The 15,993-nt window shown below is 43.4% G+C and overlaps 1 long non-coding RNA gene across 2 annotated transcripts in view; it reads right to left on the reverse strand.

Moving 5' to 3' along the window:
* The window catches only part of LOC116451566, a 172,486-nt gene that overhangs the window by 156,032 nt on the left and 461 nt on the right, over positions 1 to 15,993 (reverse strand). The window lies entirely within an intron of this gene.

Genomic DNA, 15,993 nt, shown 5'->3' on the forward strand with positions numbered 1-15,993 from the left:
CATGAGTGATTGAATGAGTCTGGCACTTCTCAGGAAGCTGAGCTTTAATGGGTCAGGAGACAACTCTTCATCCTGCTGAACAGAGATATTCCCTTCCCGCTATGCAGATCAGTGTGACACCTGGACAGAAGTTATCCCTATCCCCTCCAACCACTCCATCAGGGCAACCTAATCTTGTGGGTGGCATTCCTGTCTGTGGCAGGGGGGTTGGAACTGGGTGATCCTTAAGGTCCCTTCCAACTCAAATCATTCTACGAAATACCTGAGCAGCCAAGCACTGAGCAGAGCAGAAAAGAGAGAGCTGAGCAGGAGTATGACATTTATCATTTCAGCAATGTAAAAAGGGAAATTGTTCACCATCTCTCACAGCACTCAAAGGGAAATCAAATGGACTAGCAAGTGGCAGCTTCAAAGCAGGCCAGAAGAGAAGCTTCACACAGCACTTCGTTAAGCTATGGAACTGTTTGCCACAGGAGGTTCAGGATGCCAAATACAGGATGCAGAAAGCAGCTGGACAAGTTCAGGGGAGAAAAGTTCCATCAAGACAAAGGTATTAAGTGTGGTTTAAGCCGCTGCTGAGCTGCAAACTGCTGGAAACCCTTGCCTTGTTCTTCCAACTGTCTCACAAGCATCCATTTCTGATACTGTTGGAGACCAGCATTTCATAGCTGGACCTTCTTCTGGCTCAGAACAATTACTGTAGGATCAGCCAAGGAACAGAAAGCACCAGAGCTCTGCAGGGGATTTCAAAACAATCTCAGATCAGCTGAGAGAGCTGGCAGAGCTTTCAAACTGCCCTGCCCATGACTACTGTGGGGCTGAGGCTGTGTGGAGATCCAAATTTGTTGGAAGTAAACTTGCATGGGGTGGTTAGAAAGTTCCACAGAAAGACAGTGTAAGTTGGATTTGAAAGATGAAGAGTACAACTGCACACCGAGGGAGGCGTAGGGGAATGACACCAGATCAAGTTTTTATTATATTTGCTTTAAATACATTTTAGATATACACTGCTATACTCAAGAAGACTTAAACTAAAATGATTATACTCTGATCAATAACTTATATTAAATAAATTAAAAGGTCACTTTTAAAGCCAGCTGTGGAACTCCACAGAGATGCTTATTCTTTTTTAATGAAAATATTTTGTGTTTGTGCTGTTTCCAAAGTTCAGGCTACATCCTGGCACAGAGAAGCCTCAAATCTCTCTGATGTTTCCTCTCTGCTCAGGGAGTTTGGAAGTGCCAGCCCCTGCAAACACACTGCTCAGCCTCGGAGCTGGCCACCTGCAGCTCAAGCACACATCTCCTGCCACTTGACAGAAGCACACCAAAAAACCTCTTTCAAAGAAACCCCTCAGGCTGCTGTGTTTGAAGAGGCACAGACAAAAGCTTTTGCAACTAGTGCCTTCAGAGCCTCTCCTGGGCAGGCAAATAAGCGGCAGTGTTCCCTGGGGAACCCTTTTTTTCTCCCTTCTGCCACCACACTTCCTGCAAAGGACAACTTTGCTGGCAGCTCAGCCAGGACTCCTCAGCCTGGGCAGGTGAAGCTGGAACTCCTGTTCCGTGTGGTGGGAAGTTCTGCCCCTGTCTCTGCTGTTCCACACCAGGGCAGTTACTGCAGGGCACTAAGAACTCAAATCCGGCAGAGAAGATCCTCCCTGGACAGCCTTGTGATATCCAACAACAGCAGAGGCTTGGGACCACCTCCACACAAGGCTCTTTTGCACTGAGGATGCCCAGCTCTGACCTCTGCCAGCCTATGAATGGTGCCCAGAGCTGCTGGGTCCATACAATCCAAGGAAGATAAATATGCACCTCACCAGGTACAACCTAAGTGTCAGCATACAAACGTGTCCAGGCATGCCACCTCTCATCTGTCACACCCAAATCCCTTTAAAGCATCTCCCTCACAGTGTTTCTGGTCTACAGGCAGCCTGCAAGCACAGCACAGGCTCTTTAGGTGAGGAAATAGTATTGTGATCTTATTCTCTCCTTGGTGTAAATGTCACATCTCGACTTGGGTAATTACAAATACTTGGCTTTCAACAGGCCACGTTTCCTCTCTCAGCCCTCCTTGTACCACACTCGATCCTGTTTTGGCCCAAATTACAGAGAATAATAAATCCAGCTAGACAGTGCTTTTCTGAAGAGCAATTTGGTCTGACTTCTCCCGGCACTAATGAGTTTGTTAATAGAGGGATTTTCCCTCTCCCTCCTCTCTTCTAATCTCTTTCCTTAAATAGCACCACACACATCGGTAGCAATCCCCTGCCACAGCAGGTGATGCCTCTCCCTGACCCATATTCTCCTCTCCTCCGAGGCAAAGAGAAGCCGAGTACTGCACCTCCCAACCCTTTTCTTCTTTCAATGGAGGTGGAAAGCAAGCATGATTAATAACTGTTTGTTAACGAGCATCAGGAGGATCACCCAGTTCACAGGCGTGGCAGGCAGAAACGCTGGGCTATTCCAGCCTGCCTGGTCAGAACTAGCTCTGAGGCCTGGAAAGCAGCTGAACGCTGGAGAACCAGTTTGGCTGCTGGCCCAAATGGGGAAAAAACCCACAAAAATCTGATCCAAATGCTACTTTTTTTTTTTGTTGTTGTTGTTCACCAAAACAAAACTTTAAAGCTTCTCATTTATCTGTCCAAATGAAATCTTTCAAGTGCCCTGCAGGAAATATGTTCTACCTCAGTCTCCCCTGAGAGACGCAAAGGACAGGAAGGGATAGCTGTTCTCAAAAGATCAACAGCTTCTGCCTGTCCCTTGCTCAATAAAAGCCCTGCCAGGAAAAAGGAAATGGGGATTTACTTTCCCCTCTATTTGGAGAGATAAGAACTTCACTCCTAAGCAAACTTTCCTAACAAGGACTTTGTGACTTTTTGAAAAATCTCATCCCCAGTTTCTGTCCCCAGCAAACTTAATCAGCATTTGCAGGGCCAGATGTCACACTTTAGTTACTATTAACCCAAACCTAAGAAGAATCCCATCTCATGGTACTGAAGGGAAATCACTACATGGGTGGCTTTGCCTACAGTGTCTCTGCAAAGTGAATACCAAACCCTGGAATTCCAAAACCCATTTTCTATTAAAAAAAAAAAAAAAAGTATTTTGTATTTTTCATCTTACAGCTGGAAGTTGTGTCAGAAACAATTCCCTGAGTTCAACCCAAATTCATAGCTCCAGTTCCCCTCAGAATATTCCTAGAGTATTTTCATGCCTGTTCTGGATCTGGATACCTACAGGTCTGTAGGTATTCCCATTTCTGGGTCATTTAGAGTCTGAGTTTAACCTAAAGCAGCAAGTCTGAGACAAGGAGGGAAGGTCCTTGAGGTGATGTGTGAGGTACAGAGAGGTACCAATGATTCTGAAGATTCCATTTCTATCTTCATGCTCTGTATTTTTTCCCCCTAAGTCCCTTATTTGACAAAACTATTTTTCCATATCTCTCTGCAGCCTATTTATTATCCTCTCTATTAATAAACCCTCCTTCCCTGATGAATCACTGCAATTTATCATTAAATTAGGAGATGAAATGGGTCTTTTTTCTTTAAACAAGGAGATTAACTACTATCAACAGCCTATTTCTCCATCATAAAATTCCGTCTTCCTCACCAAATGCAGGAGTGTCTTTGTTTGAAGCAGCCCTAAAGGTGATGCAGGGAGGGAAGAACAATCAGAGAGGTGACATCCTGTATGGATCAACCTGAAAATGACTATGGAAGACAATACAGGACATTATGACCATGATTCACTCTGGAGTTTTCTAATAGTACAACTGTGAAAAAGAATGTTTAACTTGTATGCAGATGAGACTGCCAGAAACTGATATGACAATGCACAGTCTAGACAACAAAACCCATCTCTGCATGCATAGCCCAGAGATTAATCACACCCCAAAAGGTCACTCAGAAGAAGAATTCAGCTAAATATGAAACAACCTTTTGCTGGAAACTCATACCTGCCTCTCACATCCTTTTTGTATCCTACAGGTCCCGGGAGCTGTCCCTTAGCAAACTGCTGAAGTTTAGCACCACCACAAGCACAGAACGTACCCCCAGCTCCTCTGTGGCCAGAAAAGCAGGTTTGAGCTTTGTGAGCTTCTCTGCATCATTTCACCCCTGGACACAATCTGTCTGTGAAATTAAAACTGCCATTACCACGATGGCTTGGATATGAGCAGCTGTATGAGGGGAATGGGAAATCCTCTGTGTTTTCTGAGGTCTGTTTCTGTCCCATAGATGGTGCCAGCAAGAGGCAGACCAAGATGTGAGAGGGATGGAGGCCCAGCATACCCTGTGCTCCTCCCCAGGAAACCACTCCACTTCAAGAGCTGCCCTTGGCTGGTGGCCTTTGCTGAGAAGGTCAGCCTCAGGAAGGTGTAACAAAAGTCAGTCAGCACTAGGCACCACAGAAACCAAAAAAATCCCCAGTATCATCCCCTAACCATCCCCCCAATCCAACCCCTTCACACACCCAGTAACTTGATTTCTATCTCCAGAATTACAGAAGTTATTTTCTTTGATTCTTGGATGTTAAGGAGATAATCTGTCTTCTGCCCCCACAGGTCTGGCAGAACAAAGAGAAAATGGAATTAGGATTTTATGCCACTGTCACTTTTTGCCTGTGATGAACTTTCTCCTATAAGGAACATGAGCTTATCAAGGCAAAGACAACCCTACCAAGCACCCTTCCCATGTGTCAGTGTGCTCCTCTCTCCAGATGTGATCTCTTCTGGAACAGCACACTCTGGCTGGGCTATTCACAGGCCTGTGTCAGCTTTCTGCAAAGAAGGAATCTATTAATTCCAAGTAGGGGCTCATTCTCTAAAGAGCTGCTGATGAAATGGAACTGATAAAATAGAGGTAATTTAAAGGTCAGATGAAATCCAGCTCATGTTCACCCTGCTTGTAAAGAAACATCACCAAGATGCTTCATCGGCAAAGGAGCATTTATATATATTTTTATTTTTTAAGAGACATTGCTTATCTGTAACAGAGACTCTAAACATCTGATAAGAAAACTTCCCACATTAATCTACCCAACAGCTGGCATCCTGCTGCCTGCCTGGGTGTCCCTTTCTGGAAATTAAATCTCCTATCACCTTTTTATCACGCTTTGGAGGGAAGAAATGGGAGCCAAATGCAGTGCTCAGATGAGCAGCAGAAGCAAGAGCTGAAACTGATAGGGCTGCATTAATTCAGGCATGCAAGACAAGTCACTGCTGCCCTCAGAACGTTCCTCCCCCTTTGCTCTCTGCCCATAATTCCCAGTTATAAATTTTGGAGGGGGACTCCTCAGAGAGGGGGAAAGTCCCTGTCCTTGGCAAGGTTGTAGGTGTTGGGGGGTACTCTAGAGCCCAAGTGAACAGGATTTCTGTGCCATGAAATCTAATCCACACACTTTTCCTCATCTTTTACACACCCTGCCTGAACTCAGCAATGTCCAACGAGTGCATCTGGGATAGACACAGGACCTGGGTCTGTCTGCAACACGTGAAGCTTCTTTGCTGGTAGCAGAATTCAGCTGGTAGTTGGTACAGACAAACCTTCCCTCACTGATGGAAAACAGAGCTCATCTGGCTGCTCTGTTTCCTGCTGCAGCAACAAACTGTTGCAATGGGATCTCTCCTCCCCTCCAGTCTGTTCTCTGCCTCCATCCTTCACATGCTCCTCCCCCAATCCCTATAATTAATATTAAACGTTACAGTTTTGTCCTATTAACACAAATTGGCCTTTCCAGAGGCACATTAAAGAGTTTCCACTGGGGATTTCTTCTCTCCTTTACAATTTTCCTTCTGTGATCAGTGCTATGTCTCTCACTAGCTCCTAAGGGGAAAGGAGTGGGAGGGAAAGAGAAGACAAACACTTATTAGCAACTCCTTTGAAGAGCTGGAGACTGTGAATTAAACTGATTATTAACTCCCATCATACCGACGAGGCAAGTTCCCCTTTTCTCCCTCCTTCTGCTCCTCCTCTGGGAATGGTAATTGGTAACCACACAAGTTGTGTGCATAAAGTTTCACCTAAATCATTTACAGGGCAGCATAAACCAACAGACTCTCCCTTGATTTCTTTGGGGAAGGGGGTTGTTGTTGCTCAGAGAGAAACACAGGCACATAAAATAGCAGACATAGACTTACACAGACATGTAAGTGTGAGGTGTTGGCACATTCCCAATTGCATGACCCTTCCAGTTTGGTTCTGGGAACAAAACATGGAAAGAAACACACATGTTGGCCCTGAGGCAGCTCTAGTTCCCTTCCCAAATGGGTTTTCAGTGATATTTTAGTCCTGAATCCTTAAGGGGCACATAGGGACAGACCTGACTCATCAGACATGTGTCACTTGCACTCACCATCACCAGGGCTGGCAGAAGTACCACACTCACAGCACCACACACAAACCCGGCCACCACCACAGCCAAACTTCTCCAAGCCCTCGCTCTGACTCCTCATTAACACAAGCCCAAAAGAGCAAGAGGTGTTCAGAGTCTTTGGGCTCCTACAAATCTGGCAATCTGTCAAACACTCTCCACATGCACCTCACTTGTGCCTTTCCCAGAGACAGCTGAGCTTCTCCTTCCTCAGAGCACCAGCCCCACGGGGCAGTCTGGCCAGCTGATGCCACTGAGGGCTTTGGACATGAAGTAAAACATCTTTGAGCCTGTCAAGCCAAGTGAAAAGGACCAAGAATGCTATCCAGCTTATTAAAACATTTCATAAGTAAATGACTGTTTCTGGGGCTGTGGTGGTAAATGGATAACTGAATTTAGTCACAACAGCACCACGAAAGCCTGGCCAAAGACAATTCACTATGACAGCTCACCGTACTAATTAAGAAACAGTAGCACAATGAGATGTACAATCCATTAAATAAGATGTGTGTTTACAGTGAATAAGCTATTTATAATCAAGTTTCACTTATTTAGTGTACAACAAACCACTTACAAAATCTGAATTAAATGCAGAACTACCTGTAGACGCATGGCATTTATTTAAAATGTTTCAGGATGCAGCAGCTTTTTCAGCAAAGAGAACTTAATCAGTCCCTGGAGCTTTCCCTTCCTGTGCTATGACAAGGCAAGAGCAGCTGTATTGATTTCTAACATCCAGCACTGCCACGTGAGCCAGTTTACTGGGCCAACAAACTGTTTAACAGACAAGGTCCCAGAGGTCCCAGGTTTTATCCAGGAGTATAGGCACACCCTCTGTGGATAGCTGGTGTAATGTTAACTGGAATTTATTAGACAATAAATACATCACACCACCCAGTGCCAGGAGCAGAGCCTACATGTCAGATTCCCAAAGTCCACTGTAACACCCTGTTTCATTTAGTACTTTGTCCACCTTCTGTTATGGCAATTTCATACTGGATTCCTCCTCAGCCTTCCACCAAAATAGTGCAGACTTTCTGAGGAAAAGATGGCATTTTGCCAGTGTTAAAAAAAAGCATGTTCTCTATAATTTATATAGGCACTAACCTGTTCCCAGCAATTCTGAGTGAAGAGTTAGATCCAGAGGGCTGCGAGATGTTTCTCTTACACTTCCAGTGAGACCTGTCCAACCTCAGCCAAGCTGTGGGTCGTTGGAAAGCCTCATTTCCCATAAGCTCATAGAAGTTCTCAGAACTTTCTGCTCCCCTGTGACTGGACAACTTCTTGAGCACATCCTTGGGAGAGCAAAGACTAAGCCAGATGAAATCTACACTGTCTTCAAGTTCTCATATCCAAGATTTTGGAGCTTTTTTGAATGCTGAGACTTGCAAGAGACTTTTCCAGGCTTCCCTAGATTTTTGAGGAACATCAGCTAAATGAGAAGTAGCCCAGCTCCAGGATCTGGAGACTATTTGAATTTGGGATAAAGTAATTACTCTGGCAGGTCACCTCTGGAAGCCCTGAAGTGCTTCAAATCTCAAGGTCAGTTCTTTATCCAAAGAGTTGCCCAGAGGAATTCAACAAGTTGGACACAGCTTCAATTCACAGACTTTAGAACAGGAGTATTTTCCTGTTTAAAAGCCCAGGAACCATGAAGTTTTCCTAAAGAGATGGTTGTCCCTTTTATGTGGGAGAAAGAGACTTTGGAAATTCTCTGATATTCCTGGGAATGAGTATGAATATCCTTGAGACAGGACGTGTGGCACAGCTCAGACGTGAAGGTACTTTGCCTGTGAGTCTCAGAGAATAGCTTGGAGGCACAAAAAACCACGTGTCTACGTGTCTGTGTGTGTATATATATATATGCATATATATATATGCAAATGTAGGTGGGTTTTATATGTATGTATATATATATGTATGTTATAATATTTTGGTGATTCCTTCACAGACAACTCAGCCACCTCTCAAATACCAAGAGAAGTACATCAGAATAGCTCATGCCTATGCAATAAAGCTCTCCAAAATTTAGTTCAGTAACCAAGCTCTGGCTCTTTGGCAGAGTTCTTCCACTTAAAATACTGTGAGTACAAAGAGTGCAATACCAGAAGTATCTCCAGTGTTTTTGTCCACACAGGAGTCAGGTAATTGTCTCCAAATTTCTGTTTCTCCCTAATATTGAATTAAACTGCTTCAAACCAAGGCTACTCCCTCCTTTACTCTCCCTATCCCAGCCCACAAAGTCAAAATAAAATTCTCTACCAGCTGAAGGGACTGTTTTTCCCATGGATCAGTCATCTGGGAGGAGAAGGGGAGATTTATTTCCATGAGGAAAAGTCTCTCCTAGACCATGACAGCATGACATGAAGAGTTAAAAGTTGAGTTCTATTTGCACTTCCACGTGCAAGCAGAAACGTGCAGGGGCAGGTTTTGGTGTCTGCCACATTCAGACAATGAGCCAAAGGAGAACACGGCAGCACAGGCCCCTCCAGTCCCCTTTGAAAGCTGCCCATTGATTTGATTTACTGCTTTTTGTTTCCAGACGGCAGCTTCATAGACTCGGTAATCAGGCAGCAAATGCAAAGTGAGGCCAAGTCTGGTCATAGGCATGGAGATTTAATGAGAGGATTGTGATTCCCATGTCTCAGCCAAGCTGTTTCTCACCCCCAGTGTTTCCATGTCTTCCCTGAAACCTAACAAAGCCTTTTCTCTTTGCACAGACTACATAAATCACTTCTGTTCAGTTCAATTGCCTTGGTAGAGAACTGTTTTCATGGGGAGGGAAAGCTATAGAAGACAAAAATGCCAACGTGGTGCAGCATGATGAACAGGCTGGAGATTCTTTTCTTTGATTTGTCCAAAGGAAAAATGCATGGTAACACTCAGCTTCTTGCTATAAAAAATTTTATTGATGCTTGGGGAGAAAAAAAATATCAGAGCTAGTGTATTTTTACAAAAAAAAAAAAAAATTCCATTCTGCTTACATCCTGAGTTTTTTGCTTCCATTCCTTTCAATAAATACAGGCCACTGATGCTTGCAGGGATTTGCAAAGGCTTTGCAAGGTTGGGCTTTGCCAGCACACAGCACGTAAAGGCAGCAACAGAGCAATGCTGCAAAACTTGCAAGCAGTAGCACCTTGGTTTTGTGTCAGCTGAACTGCAGACACAGAAGTTGTCGGCCTGGAGAGTCATTAGAACCTATCACAATTTAAATATTTTGAAGAGGGAAGAGAATTTTGGTTCTGGCAGAAAAAGCAATCTTGCAGCTAGAGCAAAAAGAATTGTGATCTAAGATTCTCCAACATACACCCGTAAGAATTCTCACTGTGCAAGAGGAAGAACGTTGATCATTAACATCTTTGGAAAATCAAGGCATTCCATTCACTAATGGTGGCAGTCATTCCGAGGAGGAGCTTTACCAAGTGCTATGATCAAGCAGAGCTTGTGAAGGCCTCACAGAGGAGCATTCCCTCCATTCACATTTAGCAGAGGGTAAGTCAGCACTAAGAGCTGCCAAATTCCCTTTGCTGAACCCAATGAGTGGCCCAAGCTAATCGCCTTCTCCAGCTGGTAATCAGTTGTATCAGACAAAATGTTGGACTCAGAGCTCACTGAACAAACTTTGCAACCCCCCTGGGGGTGGCATGGGGGGAATTTTGTCCAAGCCCTGGGCAAACACTGGGCTGAGGGAGGGCATGAAAGAGGCCCCGTACCCGTCACAGGGTTTAGCTCATCGAGCTGCAAAGAAATACATAGCCCAAGGCAATAGCAAGCAACTTAGCAAATGTGCTAAACTCTCTGTTCTCTTTCACCTGAGGCATGAGGTGCCGCACCTGACGAAAGGATTTTAGGTGAGGTCAGCATCTCAACTCACACAGCCCAGCTGAGATTTTCAAATGGCACCTTTCACCTCCCTCGAGCACTTTCAGAAACAGTTACCAGTAAACCTAATGCAGAAGTGTCCTTACTGACCCAGCCCTACATCAGCTCTCTCTGCCTGAAGTACAGGAGCAAAAACGAGATGTTTTTATGAAGACCAAGCAAGTAGCTCAACTGAGTGATGCTCAGGGACATTTCTGCAAGTCCACAGGGCCACAGTTTTAAACAATAAAATAAAATACAGCTGGGTAAAAATCCTTTGCCTAATGACCTCTCCAAATCCCTGCTTACCCCACTAGGGATGGCAGGATTGCTTTGGATGGCAATGAAGCAGCCAGAGCTGCCACTCCACATGAGTAAAATAACTGACTTGGACAAATCAAGAGCACCGTGATACTGAAGGAAGAAACACATTCTGCCAGAGGGAAGTGCCTACTGATACATGACATCGCAGTAGTGCTATCAAGCCTGAAGGCACCTCAGATGGGTGAAAAGCCCTGTCTTTTCCTAACAAAATGCAAAACCCACCCTCTCATCTGAGATCCTTAACAAGAGTAGTCCCATACCTCTCCCTCAAAGCCAAAAGGCTTCATTAAAATGGATGGAGGATCAAACCCTTTGCAGTGTTTAAAAGAGGAGGGATCCTACAAGGCTTCTTTTTATCCTTTAGATGTCTCACATGCAAATATTTCTATTGCCAAAAGCTTGAAAAATACTACTAATAATAATCAAAAATATGCAGATTGTTTCTTTCACTCCAGAAGATAAATTTTGCTGCTTGGTCCTGTGAGTGAATTGGGGCATGTAAGAGGATGCTCCAGTATCTAAGCACTTGGACACTGAGGGGCCTCTCCAGCATCACTGGCTGTTGTCTCTCAATTTCCTTTCCAAGTCTGTCCTTTGCAGTCAAACTTTTCCTCCAAAGGGTTCCACTTCTTGGCATTTCCCACATACACTCTATAGAATTCACAAGACAAGTCAAACAATGAAAATATTTAATGTATTTGTTTCTATTTATTTCCCATCTTTCTCTTCCCTATGTCTTTTTGGTTTGGTTTTGGGTTGGGTTTTGGTTTGGGGTTTTTTGAGAGGTGTGGGGGTTTTTTTATTGATTGATTGTTGTTTTGCTTGGTTTTATTCCAAGACAACAGGAATGAAGAGGGTAATGTGAATAGCTCTAGGTCTGCCCTGTGTTCTTCTATACCTCTGCAAAACCTGGTGCCTGCTCACATCAAAATAAACAGAGGGTTTCTTTAATTTAAGAGCAAGATAAAGGGTAGAAAAGTTCAATTTCCTACAGCACTTGAGGGCAGCTAAGGCAAGAGCAATCGGTTTCACAACTCTAAAAGCCAAGAGAATATTTCCAAAAACTGCAGATGCTCAACACCCAATAAGTTCTGGCAAGATTGGCTGTAAAAGTAACTTTGGCTTCTTTTTCATTCACACAGCAATGTAACCAAAAAAGTTTTATTGGTCAAGATCACTGAAAGAAATAGTGCTTCTGAATTGTCTGGAATTGCCTGGTAATTGTTCTGTACGGGTCAGAAACAATTAACCTAAGACATTCAAATCAAGCTTCTAGTGGAAGTATAATTTTATTTTAGCACTGCACAGTGATTCTAGCAGTGTGATTTTTGTAGGGCTACAAGATCCATGCTGCTTTCTTACTACAAGACACCACATAAATCATAACCGTGACAAGCCTGTGATGCCCAGCAAGACTGCTCACAGCTCAAGTGTCATTATGTGACATATGAGACATGGAAATTTATTAATAACTCAGCACTCCTGGGGGGAAACAACCATCCATTCTTCTTTATTTCCTCTTCCTCAGGGATTACTGCCTTCACCTGGATCATAGGAGGGCAAACACACGTTTGGATCATGTTGCACTCAGCAAGATCTTCACTTGGCCTCCTGCAAACTTTTAGTGTGTCATGAAGTCATCCTAGCCCAGGGCTCCACTCCCCTTCCAACGAGTCTGTGATCACAGGATATCACCAGGCTCACAGGGCCCATGTTTCCAGAGATGAGAAATCAGTTCCTGCTCTCTGTGTCTAGAGAAACTGCCCAGGAGTGGGAAGGTCAAGGACAATCCATGGAACTGCTGTGTCTGCAGAGAAAGTTGTAGGGCTAAACCTCAAATACAGTTAGACCTGTAATTTTTAAAATATGTGGCGTAATAGACCATCAACAGTGATATTTGTTCTGAATTTCAGTCAAAAATATCAATCACCTACTCCACAAATCCTTCACCTCCATCACTCAAAGCCTTCCAACCTTAGGCTGCAAGTTCTGCTGAATTCATATGCAAGACACTCCAGTGCTGGTTTTCCAAAGAGTCAATGCATAGCAAAAGAGAATTTATCAAACTTTTCATCAGAGTTCAATTTTTTAAATAATTTTAGACTGGATATCTCCAAAAGTAGTGGAAGACGGACCTTTATGTTAGTTCCAGTGAATTCTTTCATCTGTACATCTTTTAAGTAAAGAATCTTGACTAAACACTTTATAAATTATTACAGAAACACTCTATGGCGTTATTTTACCAGCAATTATTTTCTTCAGAAAAAAAAAGAATCCCAGGTTCTCAAGTTTCTAAGAAAATTGTATTTACTTGAACCATCTTGCATAGAAATATCTTACTTGACATGGAAATCAGCTGAATAGGAAATTACTTGATGGAACCCTTTGTAAAATTCTGTGAACTTAACTCTAATTTAAAATTTGTTTTTCATATGTTCAGTGTCAAAAAGGCAAGTAGTGCTGCTGTAGCAATTTGAATCTCCGCCTTGGGAAGCACAATTCAAGTTCTTGGGGCTCTGTTTCCTCATTAGCTATTCTCCAAAGAACAAACTGACAATAATGGATTTAGTATTCCCAAGATAATGCTGAGTGTACTTCACTGCTGTGCAGGCCACCTCTTCACCAAAAATCCTGTCATTTATCTGGGAAAAGAAGGCAGCCTATGGTCAGCCTGAAGGAGTTTATCACCATGATGAATTTATTACCAGATTTTGAATTTTAAAAAGGCAAGCAAAAGAAACTAAAAACTACTCTACCTGCTATGAAATCCAGAGATGGAAAACAGATCAGGAATGAAATCAACTTGCAGTTGTGAATGAATCTTTAGGTTAATTCTCAGCATAGAGAGCATATTCACCTCAGTACAGAGTGATTTCCAGGGCCTTCCATGTTCTCCTTGTCTTTAAGCAATTCTATCAACTATCAAAAACAAAATGAAGCCACAGCCTACCAGGAAGAATAGTTTTCTTCACAAAGAAGAATTTCATGTGCATTGTTCAAAGGGAAAGGATCAGAGAGGAACCACATGAAGGAAATTGGAGAAACAGATATTCCTCCCTGACTTTTATCAGTCCTCATGCACACCCTTCCCTGCAGATGATCTCAAGTTCTAGTTCAGTGCTGAAAAACAAATTAAAACCATTATCTTTGTGGTATATTGAAGACAATCCATCACTCACAGCCCAGAGAGAAGATGACAAAGAATCTTCCCAGACAATTTCACCTACAAGCGAGTTTTACAAGATTCATCTACTTTGAAACTAAAAACAAGAACAAGATGAACACACAGCAGGTAATTCTAATTTTAAGAGGCTCATTTGACATCACGATAAGTTATCTTCAACTCTGTAATTTGTACAAGTGCCACCAGAGAAAGACAAATGCCTTTCAAAACCATTTGGACTCTGCTTGAAAAACAGCCGACCTGGCAAGGGAACCTTTCCCCTAAAAAAATAAATCACAAACCACTGCAGCAAAACCAAGCAGAAAGCTAAAACCCGATCTAAGAGCAAGCCAGGACAGACCAAGGGAGAGAAGTACCTGATGACAAGGGTGACTTAAAGTAACAGTGATAAAATTGACATTCAGACATTGTTCAATCTCCAGACCTATTTCCAGTTTATCTGCCCTCAACTTCTTGGAGAACAAAAGAAAATCTAAATATCTGGCATGGTACAGAACGAACGTGGGAAACTTCATCATGGATATCTACAGATGAGAGAACATCGGGAGCTACAGAACACAGAAATTACCGATGGGTGTCAGTGAGGCTGTTTCTGGAATCACCTGGGTTAAATCAGAGGATGCGAATTCCAAGGACCTGAAATCATCCTGACCAAGGCCTGACCAAGACATGCTCATGTAGCACCTACAGGGCACTGTACCAAGCAATTAAGAGGGAGACAGGACAGCATAGACAAAAGTATAAAGCAGAATATGTGGGTACATTTGGGGTCCTCCTGATAAGACATGCAAAACTCATATCCTTTAACCTCACATTTATTTTCATATCCTTTAACCTCACACTTATTTTGGTTTTAATCCCTGGTCTAAATCATCTTGATGCCTAGACCTGCTCCAAATCTCTCTTGAAACCTGCCTTTGCCTCCATTTCCCCAGATGTTAAAGCAAATAATGCTCCTGTTCCTCTCCAGTAGGAAGAAATATTTGAATATCAGCAGAAGAGTCCTTGGGCCCCCTGGTCACCATCACCACTAGGAAAGATGACAGCAATGCAGAGAAGTTCTTTCACTGGGAAAAGCAGTTTTGAGACCTTTCAGCAGTAACAAACAAGAAGACTCTTTGTCCTACATACACACAGGTTTATCTGCTTTTTTGATCTTAAGCACAGCCCCCTGCTCCCCTAACCCAAGGGAGTGCAAGGACAGCAAGTGAGGACAAGAGGAGACAAGTCCAGGTTTCTTTGGTATAAAGATCAAACTTGCAAGCAGGGGAAATATCACAAGAGACATTCGTATCTCCTACAGAGCCCATTTCCATTTCTAAGGGAACAAGAAGGCTGACGGCCCCTACACTTAACCCACAGATGCCAAGAGATGGTTCTGCTTCCTGCACTTTGTACTGCTTCCCAGTAAAAAGTCAGGGAAAGACCATTTCTTTCCTGCTGTGTGGGTCCTGTTAACACTCTCAGTCTGGAGCTCCTCCTCTGGTCTGTCAGCACACAGGAGGCTGGAAAAGCACAGCGACTGAGGCTCATCCTTGTGGGGATAAACATCAGGAGAGAAGGTACACCGAGGAGCCAGCAAGCAGCAGGCAGGGAATGCTGCATGGAATCACGTCCCCAGGAATCTCCGTGAGTTGAAATCAGAGCCTGTTATTAATCTACCCAGACACCGAGACCCAGGAGCTGGAGTAAATCCGATTAAATTCCCACTGTACCAATGGCTAGAAGCCAAGCAGGTCTTTCTTTTCTTTTGAATGGTAACCCAAAGGATATTTCTTTGTCTGCTTCATTAAGTAAACACACTGCTTTAAAGCAAAGCAGAAAAAGAAAGCAGGAGATCGAGAACATCAGGTGAATTTTAGTATGGCAGTAAGGTGCTTTGAGATGCAACCCAAAGGGAGAAGAAAAACTTAGTTATTTCCTAGCCTAGAGGGGCTACAGTAGTGGTGGAGAAAGCAGTCCTCCTCCACCCTTCAACATGGGATAGGAGGAGTCCTTGAACAGATTAAAGACAGCTAAACAGGGGTTAAAAGCAAATCTTTGCCGTGGGGAGTTTTGCAAAGCACAGGACAAGTAAACAAAACAGAACTTAAAGAAGAATAATCCCATTACACCGGGACAATAGAGAAGAAAAAAAAAAAAATCTGGATTATTTAGGAGGGCTAAGTTTTTCAATTCTCAGAAGTTGATGAGAAGCCGAGTTGAGTGACATGCTCACAAAGTGACCAAGGAGCCCAATCCTCCCCACCCCAA

The sequence above is a fragment of the Corvus moneduloides genome, chromosome 15, assembly GCF_009650955.1.
Source record: "Corvus moneduloides isolate bCorMon1 chromosome 15, bCorMon1.pri, whole genome shotgun sequence".
Classification (NCBI taxonomy): Eukaryota; Metazoa; Chordata; class Aves; order Passeriformes; family Corvidae; genus Corvus; species Corvus moneduloides.